Here is an 11295-nt window from a genome sequence, read left to right as displayed (position 1 = left end):
ACTCACCTTTGGGGCCTCACTCACCATCCTGTTTCCCCATTGCCTAAAGGGACTTCTCACCTACAAGGGTTTACATGTCTCACACCCTGTTGCATTTTATCTCTGCAGGTTTCCCTAGTGGAAGATCCCAGTATTACTTTCCACTTGTGTTCATCTTTAAAATCCGCTGCTCTCTACCCTCACTCCTCAGGACTCTTTCTACCTCTTCTCCTCTTACCCTTTCATGCATTGAAACTCTGGAGGAGTTTCTTACACATTTCTCCCACATACAGGTAGGTCTCTTGTTCCTGGCAACATACACATGGTTAACAGTTGGCTTCTCCTTTCTTCAGGAGGGAGTCCCTTGGGCAGGGTGTGCTATAGTCTCTCTAACCTTGGTTGGTTGTGGAAGCAGCTCCCCTCCCCAATAATACATCCAGTCAGCAGGCTGAACTCATTGCCCTCATCAGAACCTTCACTTTGGCAAAGGGAGTCTTCCTCATTGTCTACACTCAAAGTCCACTTTCCACATACTCCTCTCCAATGTTGCTATTTGAAAGTAGCACGGATTCCTTATCACCAAGGGAACTTCAATTACTAATGCCCCTTTTATTGCTGATCTCCTTCAGGCCTCCAACCTTCCCACTGCCATTGGAACTGAAGGATGGCAGTTAAGTAACCCCCTTCTCCAGTGGGCACTTCCTTCCTGACCTCTTTCCTTGTCATTTACCAATGCTTGCCCCCTGCATCATTAGATTTATTCAAGACCAGGTTCAAAGGATCTCTAACCAAACCATGAACCAGCTTCTGTTACAAGACTTTCAACCCCTCAAAAAAAATTGAGCTGTCCAGTGCAGCATTGCCCAGCACCACCTGACCAGCACCACCATTGCCTCAATGACACCCTGCACCCCTAACAAGGGTCCATATGCTGCCCCTTCCCAGCAGAAAGAAGCTATAGAAGGTTGATCTATGACCCTGTCCCTTAAGGGACCCAATAACAAACAGAAAAGTGGGGAATATAAGGTTCTTGCTTAGAATCTAAGTGGCCATCTTAAGTGACAGCTGCCATCTGAAGAAAAATTTTCACTTTCCACCCAAAGGCCTTTCTGAGAAAGGCTCACCACTCCCTCATACCAACCCCACCCTTAACTGCCTACATTAGGACCCACCTGGCTCTAACCCCTGGCCACCCCCATAAAAGTCTCTAACCCCAAGCCTGTGTTGGCTATCTCCCTCTATGGAGAGATGGACTTTGTCAGCTCTGACAAATAAACTCTGTGTGTATCTCTACCTGATCTCCATCTTTCATTTCTCACTAGCCTGTCCCCCGGTTCCTTGCTTTCCTTTCAATGTCAATGCACTGTCAGTTGATTTTATTTGCACAAAATGTCATTTGTGAATGGAACAGAGACTGCCAGCTATATTCTTTCATCCTGGGCATACTACTCTATTATATTTATCAAGCTGCCTTGTAGTTAGTTCTAATCATATGATTAAGCTTTCTAAAACTAAAAATGAATGGAAGAAATATGTGCCACTGCCAGGAATGTGCATACAAAAATTCCATTTTTTTCATGCTACTTTTTTTTCTAGCTTTCTGGAATGTTTTAACTCAAGGTTGCCAACATAGTTCCATGCTCTTGATGACAAAATTTTCTTCCATTCCAGTCTATGAATCGCGAACCATTTCTACCTGCTTCTATGTTCTAAATTTTGACTTAAGAGATTCCTGTTAGTGAATATTGTCTCAGCTGCTGATATGAAGTCATTGTGTACATTTCTTTTGTAAGTGCAAATAATCTTACTAGATATAAAATAGGTGGGCAATTATGGTAGATGCAAATATTTATCTTTTTCCTGCCTACTTATGTGTCTTATGTGTTTGTATCCACATGGATGTCAATAGGCATATGTTCTTGGCATGTCTCAGTTTATACTCAGTAGCATCTTGAGCATCTTGAACATGTATTGATTTTATTGAAGGTGCCAAAGTCAGCTTTACTCTCCATGCCTCTGCAAGTGACCATTAGGAAATACACAAGTCCAAAATATCATTGAAAATATCAGATCATCCTCAGAAGTTTTTGTAGGAAATATCAGATAGTTTTCAGAAATATGTGCTGCAATTTTGTATGTTGTGATTGGCTCCAATCTGTCTCCTACCACCACTGAAGAATAATACTATCACATAAGCATGATTTGTTTAAACTTATTCTGTATATTTATCATCATTATCTCATATCCCTTAAAAAGCCAAATCATATCTCAATTTATCCATCAGAGCCAAACAGTGTTTGTGTGTTTCTCCTTTTTTTCCTTTACATTTCACATAGGTTCTCCAGGTTTCTATCTTAGAGTCTGAGACAAAACAGTTTTTACTCCTGAATATATAAAGTCTATATAATTTCAAATACATCCCTGCATGGCCAGTTTTAAATTGTTTAAATTTCTTTCAGGATTTACTTCATTCATATGAGCCACTGTTAGTGAAGACTAAAAGGAAAAATTACTATTAGAAAATATATAACATTATTTTCCCTCAGTTTAAGTAGAAAGAGTCTAACAAAAGAACATTGACAGATACACTCTGACTTTGGTTAGGTAACCTGGATCCAAAGCCCCAGAGACAAAATCGGGATCATTGAATGTTTTCTTTTTTTTTTTTTTAAATATTTATTTATTTATTTTTTAGTTATTGGCGGACACAACATCTTTGTTTGTATGTGGTGCTGAGGATCGAACCCGGGCCGCATGCATGCCAGGTGAGCGCGCTACCGCTTGAGCCACATCCCCAGCCCTGAATGTTTTCTTTACTATCAAAAACATTGGTCCTGGGCTGGGGTTGTAGCTCAGCGGTAGTGCATTTGCCTAGCATGTGCAAGGCACTGGATTCAAGTCTCAGCACCACATATAAATAAATAAAATAAAGGTTTATCAACAACTAAAAAATTTTTTTAAAAAATTTTTTAAATTGGCCCTCAGGATAATCTCAGACAGTAGAATAATACTGCTTTCTCCTTTCTTTCCTCTTTCAGTCTCTTCTTTTGTCTTTTAATTTCTCTCTCATCTCCTCCTTTTCTACTGATTAAAAATGTTCTTCTGATTATCATAGGTCCAAAGAATATGCCAACACTTACCCCTTGACTTATTAGCAGGCTGGGGAATGAGTATCTTCCTAGATGTTACCTCTTTTGCCTTCTTTTCATGGTTCAACTCTTTGGAGGTTTACTCAGATCAGGTAAATTTTTCTCAGAAGCTCAATTCTCCAAAATTTAGCTAACGATGACTAAGAATGAAATCCATACCTGAAGGAAAAAAATGGAGTGATGCTATGTGTTCACTAAATCTCTGTACTGAGCAGAGCCCAACACAATATCTGGGTTGTTATGAGACCAGCTATCACTAAGGCCTCAACTATGTATTGTGACCTATTGATGACATCACAAAGTCCAAGAACCCAGCCAATATTCATAGTACTACAGCATTGATAAAGCTCATCAGCTAATGTGATACACTTTATATAGTGAAAATGCTGTCATTAAGTTGAACTTTCATACTTCGCACTTGATACCAAAAATAGAAGTGACATGAATTAAACATTTGTATCTTTTGGACACTGAACTGCTTAATCTCCCCAGTGGTGTAAATATGGCAGTACACAAGAGGGTCAGGCTTAGCACCATGTTAGGGAAGTAAAGGCTGTGTCTCATAAGTACAATCTTTAGAAACCTAGGTGACAGGCATGCTGGAATGTGGGTGTGAGTCTGAAAATATCTCATCTGACCATACCCACCCCCCAGATACATAGAAAATAGTTATTCTAATTGTATCAGTTTCCTACTGCTTTCATAGAAATTTACCAAAATTTTATCACTTAAATATAAACATATCACCTTCTAATCCTGAGGTCAAAAGCCCGGTATGGGACTTGAGGCCTAAAATCAAGGTTTGAGCAGGCTGCTCCTATCTGGTGTCTCAACTTGAAAAGCTTTTCATCCCCACCCCCCAACCCCCACAGGTTTGAAAGCTGCCTGCAATACTTAGCTCTTGTTCTTGTTCTTCAACAGGCATTAGTCTTATATCTGCTTCCCTGGTTACAGGTCCATTCTGATTGTACCTCCTTAGCTGCCTTTCATAAAGGACATTGTGATGGCCCTGGCTATATGCAGATAATCTAGGAAAATCTTCTCTTTTAAAATTTATGACTTCATCTCATCTGTAAAGTCTCTTTTAACATGCAAGGTCACATATTCATAGGTTTCATGGATTAGGAGGTGGAAATTTCCAGGGCAACTGTTGAAAGAGAGGTTTTTTTCTTTAACCTGTGTTACCAGAATAAAATCACAGGATTTCAGAGAGAATTCACCTATATTCAAATATAATAGTTTGAAAATGGAAACTAAAAATTTAATAAAAGTTTGTAATGAGTGACACAGCAAAGACATAAACATATTGAATAAAACAAAGCAGAATACAAAGAAACAAAATGCATTTGAAAACTAAAAGTTAACAAGAGGAATAAAATGACAATTACAATTTTTTTTCATGCTATAAACTTAGGCAAACTATTTAATTAAAAAAATTCCAAGACAGATAAGAGGTCAATGTAAATAAAAGAATATAGAGAGTTTTGAGCTCTGGAAAATAGAGATGCTAAACAAGTCCCTAACTGAATATAAAACCTAATTAGAATCTGAAAGATAGAAGGGAGCATAAAGTCTAATATTTGGTAAATAAACTTAGATAAAGTAAGGTGATAAAAAGAAACAAAAATATAATTTAAAGAAATCTTTCTCCATTTTTTTTGTATTAAGAATTGAACCCAAGGGGACTTAAACACTGAGCCACATCCTCAACATATTTTATATTTTATTTAGAGACAGAGTCTTGCTAAATTGCTTAGGGCCTTGCTAAATGGCTGAGTCTGGATTTGAACTTGTGATCTTCCTCCCTTAGGCTCCTGGAGTTACCAAGATACACCATTTTGTCTGACCAAAAAAATAAATAAATAAATAAATACACAAGTCATGGATAGAACAAAGAATAATTATTTTTCTGATCAAAATAGGTTAAAAACTTACCTTTGTAATATAGGCAACTCAAAAATAAATGGAAAAGTCAAGAAAGAATGTGAGTTAAAATTTCAGTGCAGAAGACAAGTGAACTTGGACTAGAATTATCATGGAATGCAGGTAGAAATGGGACAGGGTGGGAGTTGATGTATCCAATTACATTATACAGTTTTCTAGGAATAGTGTTCCAACTTCAGGTCCTTTAAGCCCTGGTCAGACATGAACCTTCAGACTCTTCTTCAATCTTACAAGGTACTCCAGGACTATGCCAATTCCCCTGTTATATCCACATGATGTATCTTGGCTTTTATTTCATTTTTTCTCCTATCTTGAAAACTCAATCCTGGGATGAAATATTATTGTGTTGAGTGTGTGTATTATCACTTGTTCAGCTTAAAAGTGTCAGAAATTTGGAGGAATGTATATGTGTATATCTGATCTCACATGATACTGGGTTCCCAGTGTTTTTTCCAACCCAAAGCCCATACATGGATAATCATAAGATTTTTAAGAGCTAACACAATTATCAATACTTTAGTGTCTATGAACTGTATTTGAAAATGCATCCAAAATAATCAACTTGATCATGAAATTCAGTAAACTAAGAAATGACTTAGAGAGTCTACTATATAAGTACAGTAAATGACTGGAATGATCACTAAATACTTTATATATTAAAAATGAGAGGAGAGTATGGAAATTATGAATAGAGAAAAAAATAAATTTTCAAAGGTTTTAGAAAATGAAAATAGCTACAAAAACCTGGAGGTGTGCACAGAGGAGGAGATTAAGATATGTTAATATCTTCATTGCAAATCTCAGGATTAAATTTATGCTTCCTTGAATGATGTAAAACCACACTCTTTTCAATACCTTAAAACTTTTTATCTTAATTACATGGAGAATTTTAAATATTAATACACTAGTGTTTATTGTTAGATTCCTTCCAGTTTCTGTTTTTCCAACAAATTCAAGAATTATTAAATTCAATTTGTAATTTAAAATATTATCATTCAATTTTAGAAAATAAATTCTGTTTCACTTTCCATCATCTCTTTTTCTCACATGCATTAAAGAACTTTACTGATATATAATTGATATGCATTAAAGAAGCATATTTAATTATACAATTGAATGAGTCTGATTCATCTACCCATTTTGCCTTCTATTTATAGGTAGGGATAGATACAGTATTCCTTTGTGATAACATCTAATTCATGTTGAGCATGGTTACATTTGAGTATTAAACACAATAACAAGTTGAAAGCCAGCCTCATCATCTTAGGGAGGCTCTAAGCAACTTACTGAGACCCTGTCTCTAAATAAAATATTAAAAATGTTGAAATGTGTTTTAGTGCACCCCGAGTTAATCCCTGGGGGGGGGGGAGAAATTCTTTGAATTATGTTTTTCTTTCTTTTCTTCATCTTATATTATATAACTTTATTTGCCAAATATTAAATTTTATGCTCCCTTCTATTTGTAAAAAAAAAATCATTTTTATTTTAATTTGTTATATTTGAAAACAGAATGCATTACAATTCATATTACACATATAAAGTACAATTTTTTGGTATCTCTGGTTGTACACAAAGTAGAGTCACATCATTCTTACATGTACTTAGGGTTACGATGACCATTGCATTCCACTATCTTTCCTATCCCTATGCCCCCTTCTCTTCCCCTCCCTCCCCTTTTCCATTCTAGATAGGGCAAAGGGGAAAAGGGCTTCCTTTTATTTCTTTTAAACTTTAATTAGGCTATTTATTCAATTATGCACTTGTTTAGTATCAGAGCTCTAAACTCTGAAATTTTTTTTACATTGATTTTCCATTTTTTCTAGGAGTTTTTTATTAAATTTTTTGCATGATTTGTATGGCACAAAACATTATTTTGTAATTGTGATTTCATTCCTTCTATTAATGTTTAATTTTTAAGTGACATTTTGTTTCTTATATTCTTCTTTGTTTTATTCATTATGTTTATATCGCTGTGTCAATTCATTCCAAACTTTTGCTCAAATTCAGGTTTCTGCTCTCACAATATTATATTTTATTAGAAATGAATTCTCTCTGAAACACTGCTATTTTATCTCAGCATAGCAGGATGAAGATAGAACCCTCTACTCTGACAGCCACTCCTCTTAGAACCCATGAATTGTGGACTGGCATGGCAGAAGAGACTTTGCTACCATTGGTCTATAAGTCTATTTTGGTGGCAGTACCATGCTGTTTTTTGTTACTAATGGTCATAGTATAGTTTAAGGTCTGGTATAGTGATACCACGTGTTTCATTTTTTTTTTTTGCTAAGAGCTGCTTTAACTATTCTGGATCTCTTAATTTTCTATATAAATTTCATGAATACTTTTTCTACTTCTATAAGGAATATAAGGGATTTTGATTGGAAGTGCATTAAATCTGTATAGTGTTTTTGGTAGTATGGTCACTTTGGCAATTTTAATTCTGTCTGTCCAAGAACAAGGTAGATCTTTCCATCTTCTAAGGTCTTCTCTCATTTCTTTCTTTAGCATTCTGTGGTTTTTATTGTAGAGGTCTTTTACCTCTTTCATTAATTGCCAAGTATTTTATTTATTTTTTGATGCTATTGTAAATGGGTAGTTTCCCTTCAGAGGATTTGTCACTGATATACAGAAATGCCTTTGATTTATGGGTGTTGATTTTGTTACTTTGCTAAATTTATTTACTAGTTCTAAAAGTTTTTTGTGGAATTTTTTTGGTATAGGTATAGAATCATATCATTAGCAAATAGTGCTAATTTGAGTTCTTATTTACATATCCATATCCCTTTAATTTATTTCATCTAATAGCTCTGGGCAGTGTTTTAAGAACTATGTTAAATCAAAGTGGTGAAAGAACTATGTTAAATCAAAGTGGCATCCCTGTCTTTTCCAGTTTTTAGAGGGAATTTTTTCAATTTTTCTCCATTTAGAATGATGTTGGCCTGGGGCTTAGCATAGTTATATTTAAGTTGATTGATGTGATGAATTACATATTAAAAATAAACACAAAAATTACACATAATAAATAAATAAATGTATGTGTCTATCTACAACTAAAAATATTTTTTAAAAGGAATGTTTGCAGGAAATCTAAAGTCAAATTTAATCATGTATATTATTTCTCCTCTTCATTGTTATTTGTTACCCTAATACTGAACATTATACCTTCAATACATTTGAATGTATTCTAATGTTCTAAAACATTAATTAGAATCATTCTTCATCTCTTTATTTTCCCACTCTTAGATTATACTTGTTCCTCTTAACTCCTAGTCTCCTTCTTACATTATATTATCTGCTGCTAGTGCAAGTACATCTCTTTTTTTTTTTTTATTCTTCATCTTGGTGTATATTATTTCTTTCCATCTTTTCTTTCTTCTTTCCTTTCTTTTGCCCAATTCTTCTTTTTGCCCTTTTCAGTCCTTGTTCAATGTTTTAACAGTTTATTATATTCAATAACTAATTTTTCAATTTTTTTCAGAACTCTACTATAATATTATACCTGGATTACAGAACATTGAAGAACAATATCAACAAGTTTTTCTTTTTATTAAGGATAAAAAGTACATGGCTTGACTCACAGTGACTGTAGTAAATAGGGTTCAATGTTTCCTCAAATGATTTTTAATTTGTTATACATGAAAACAGAATGCATTACAATTCATATTACACATATAGAGGATAGTAAAACACACACATTGAATTCAGGTATCAGTATTGAGTTATTTGTCCAACCCAGGGCACTTAAGAAAAATCTTACAAAGTAATCCCTTCCTTAATTGAAGAAGCAATAACTATCTCAATGGGGTAGATATGGAATAAATATGAAGAAGACTTCAAATGGTCTATAGCACTTCAGCAACTGACTCCATTGAACAAAGGTTGAGAAAATTTTAGAGAAAAATATTAAGAATTTTATAGTTAAATTTGTTCAATGAGATAAAAGATGATGTGAGGAGTAAAATTAGAAAACACAGAAAGAGTCGGATCAAAACAATAGAAATGGAGATCTGAAAAAGAACCAAATGGAATTCAAGTCAAAATTCTTTAGAAGAGACAAAGAAAATCACCTCATATTGGTTGAGGACATCATCCAAAAACAACATATACCGATTATAAATATTTATGCCTCAATAGTGCATCTATGTACATAAAAAACTCTTCTTGATACTAAGAATCAAATAGACCACAATTCAATAATACTAGGTGAAGTTAGCACAACTCTCTCACCACAGTTTGATTATACTGACATAACCTAGTATAGTATAATGAAATTTAACTCCTCTTACCCTGCACAAAACTCAAATTGAATCAAACACCTAGGAATTAGAACAGAAATTTTGCAACTGCAAGAAGAAAATGTAGGCCCAACACTCCAATATGTCAACACAGGATGCGACTTTCTTAACAAGACTCCTAGAAGGGCTAGAAATAAAATTAAATTCAATAGGTGGATGGCATCAAATTAAAAAGCTTCTGCACAGGGCTGGGGTTGTTTCTCAGCTGTAAAGTGCTTGCCTAGCACATGCGAGGCCCTGGGTTCAATCCTCAGCACCACATAAAAATAAATAAGTAAAATAAAGATATTGTGTCCAACTACAAATATATATACATATATACATACATATATATATATATATATATATATATATATATATATATATATATGCGTGTGTGTGTGTGTGTGTGTGTGTGTGTGTCCAACTGCAAATATATATATATGCTTCTGCACAGTAAAGGAACAGAATCATTAAGAGAGCCGAAAGAATGGAAGAAATCTTCACTTCCTGCTCTTCAGGTAGGATGGTAATATCCAGAATATAGAAAAAAAAAACTTAATAGCAAAAAACAAATGACACAATTAATAAATGGGTAGAACTAAATGACACTTATCAAAAGAAGAAATGCAGACAACAGATGCATGAAAAAAAATGTTAAACATCTCTAAGAATTAGACAAATACAAATCAAAACTACACTGAAATATTTCACCCCAATCAGAATGGTAATTATCAAAAATACTAGCATTAGGAGCTGAGGCTGTGGCTCAGAGGTAGAGCACTCACCTACCATGCATGAGGCATTGGGTTCGATCCTCAGCACCACATAAAAATAAAATAAAGATATTGTATCCACCTATAACTAAAAATAAATATTTTAAAAAATACTAGCAACAATAAATGTTGACCAGGATGTGGGGAAATGATACACTCACAATTGCTGGTGGGACTGCAAATTGGTACAACCACTATGGAAAGCAGTATGGAGATTTCTTCAGAAAACTTGGAATGGAACCACAATTTGATTCAGTTATCCCACTCCTTGATTTATATAAAAAGGACATAAAATCAGCATACTACAGTGATGCAGCCATATCGATGTTTACAGCAGCTCAATTCACAATAGCTAAACTTTGAAGTCAACCTAAGTGCCCTTCAACAGATGAATAGATAAAGAAAATGTCATATATATACACAATAGAATGTTACTCAGCCTTAAAGAAGAATGAAATTATGTAATTTCTCAGTAATAGGATAAAGATGGAGAATATCATGCTAAATGAAATAAGTCAATCCCAAAAAACCAAAGGCTGAATGTTTTCTCTGATATGCTAATGAACTCTCAATAAGGAGGGGGATAGAAGTAATTCAGATTAGACAAAGGCAATGAAGGGAAGGGTGGGGGAATGGAAATGGGAAATATAGTAGAATGAATTGGACATTACTATCCTATGTGCATATGGTATTACATAACCAATGTAATTCTACTTCATGTACAACCAGAAGAATAAGAGGTTATACTCCACATATATATAATATGTAAAAATACATTGATATTGGGGCTGAGGTTGTATCTCAGTGGGGTAGATTGCTTGCCTATCCTGTGTGAGGCACTTGGTTTGATCCTCAGCACCACATAAATAAACAAACAAATAAATAAATAAACAATTAAAAATACATTGATATCAATTCATGAATATACATTCATTGATATCATTTTATCATATAAATTTTGATATAGATTAATCAATATCAACTCATTGACGTAGATTGATATAGACTTGATATATATTAACTGAAATAGATTCATTGATATTATTTCATAGATACAGATTCATTAATTTCTATTAATCAAAATAGATTCATTGATATTTTATTGATGTAGATTCATCAATAAAGGTTAATCAATGTCAATTTATAGATATTGATTCATTGACTTAAATT

The sequence above is a fragment of the Callospermophilus lateralis genome, unplaced genomic scaffold (assembly GCF_048772815.1).
Source record: "Callospermophilus lateralis isolate mCalLat2 unplaced genomic scaffold, mCalLat2.hap1 Scaffold_2553, whole genome shotgun sequence".
NCBI classification, from domain to species: Eukaryota; Metazoa; Chordata; class Mammalia; order Rodentia; family Sciuridae; genus Callospermophilus; species Callospermophilus lateralis.
The sequence above is the reverse complement of the archived record's forward strand: the minus strand, read 5'-3'. Positions refer to the sequence as shown.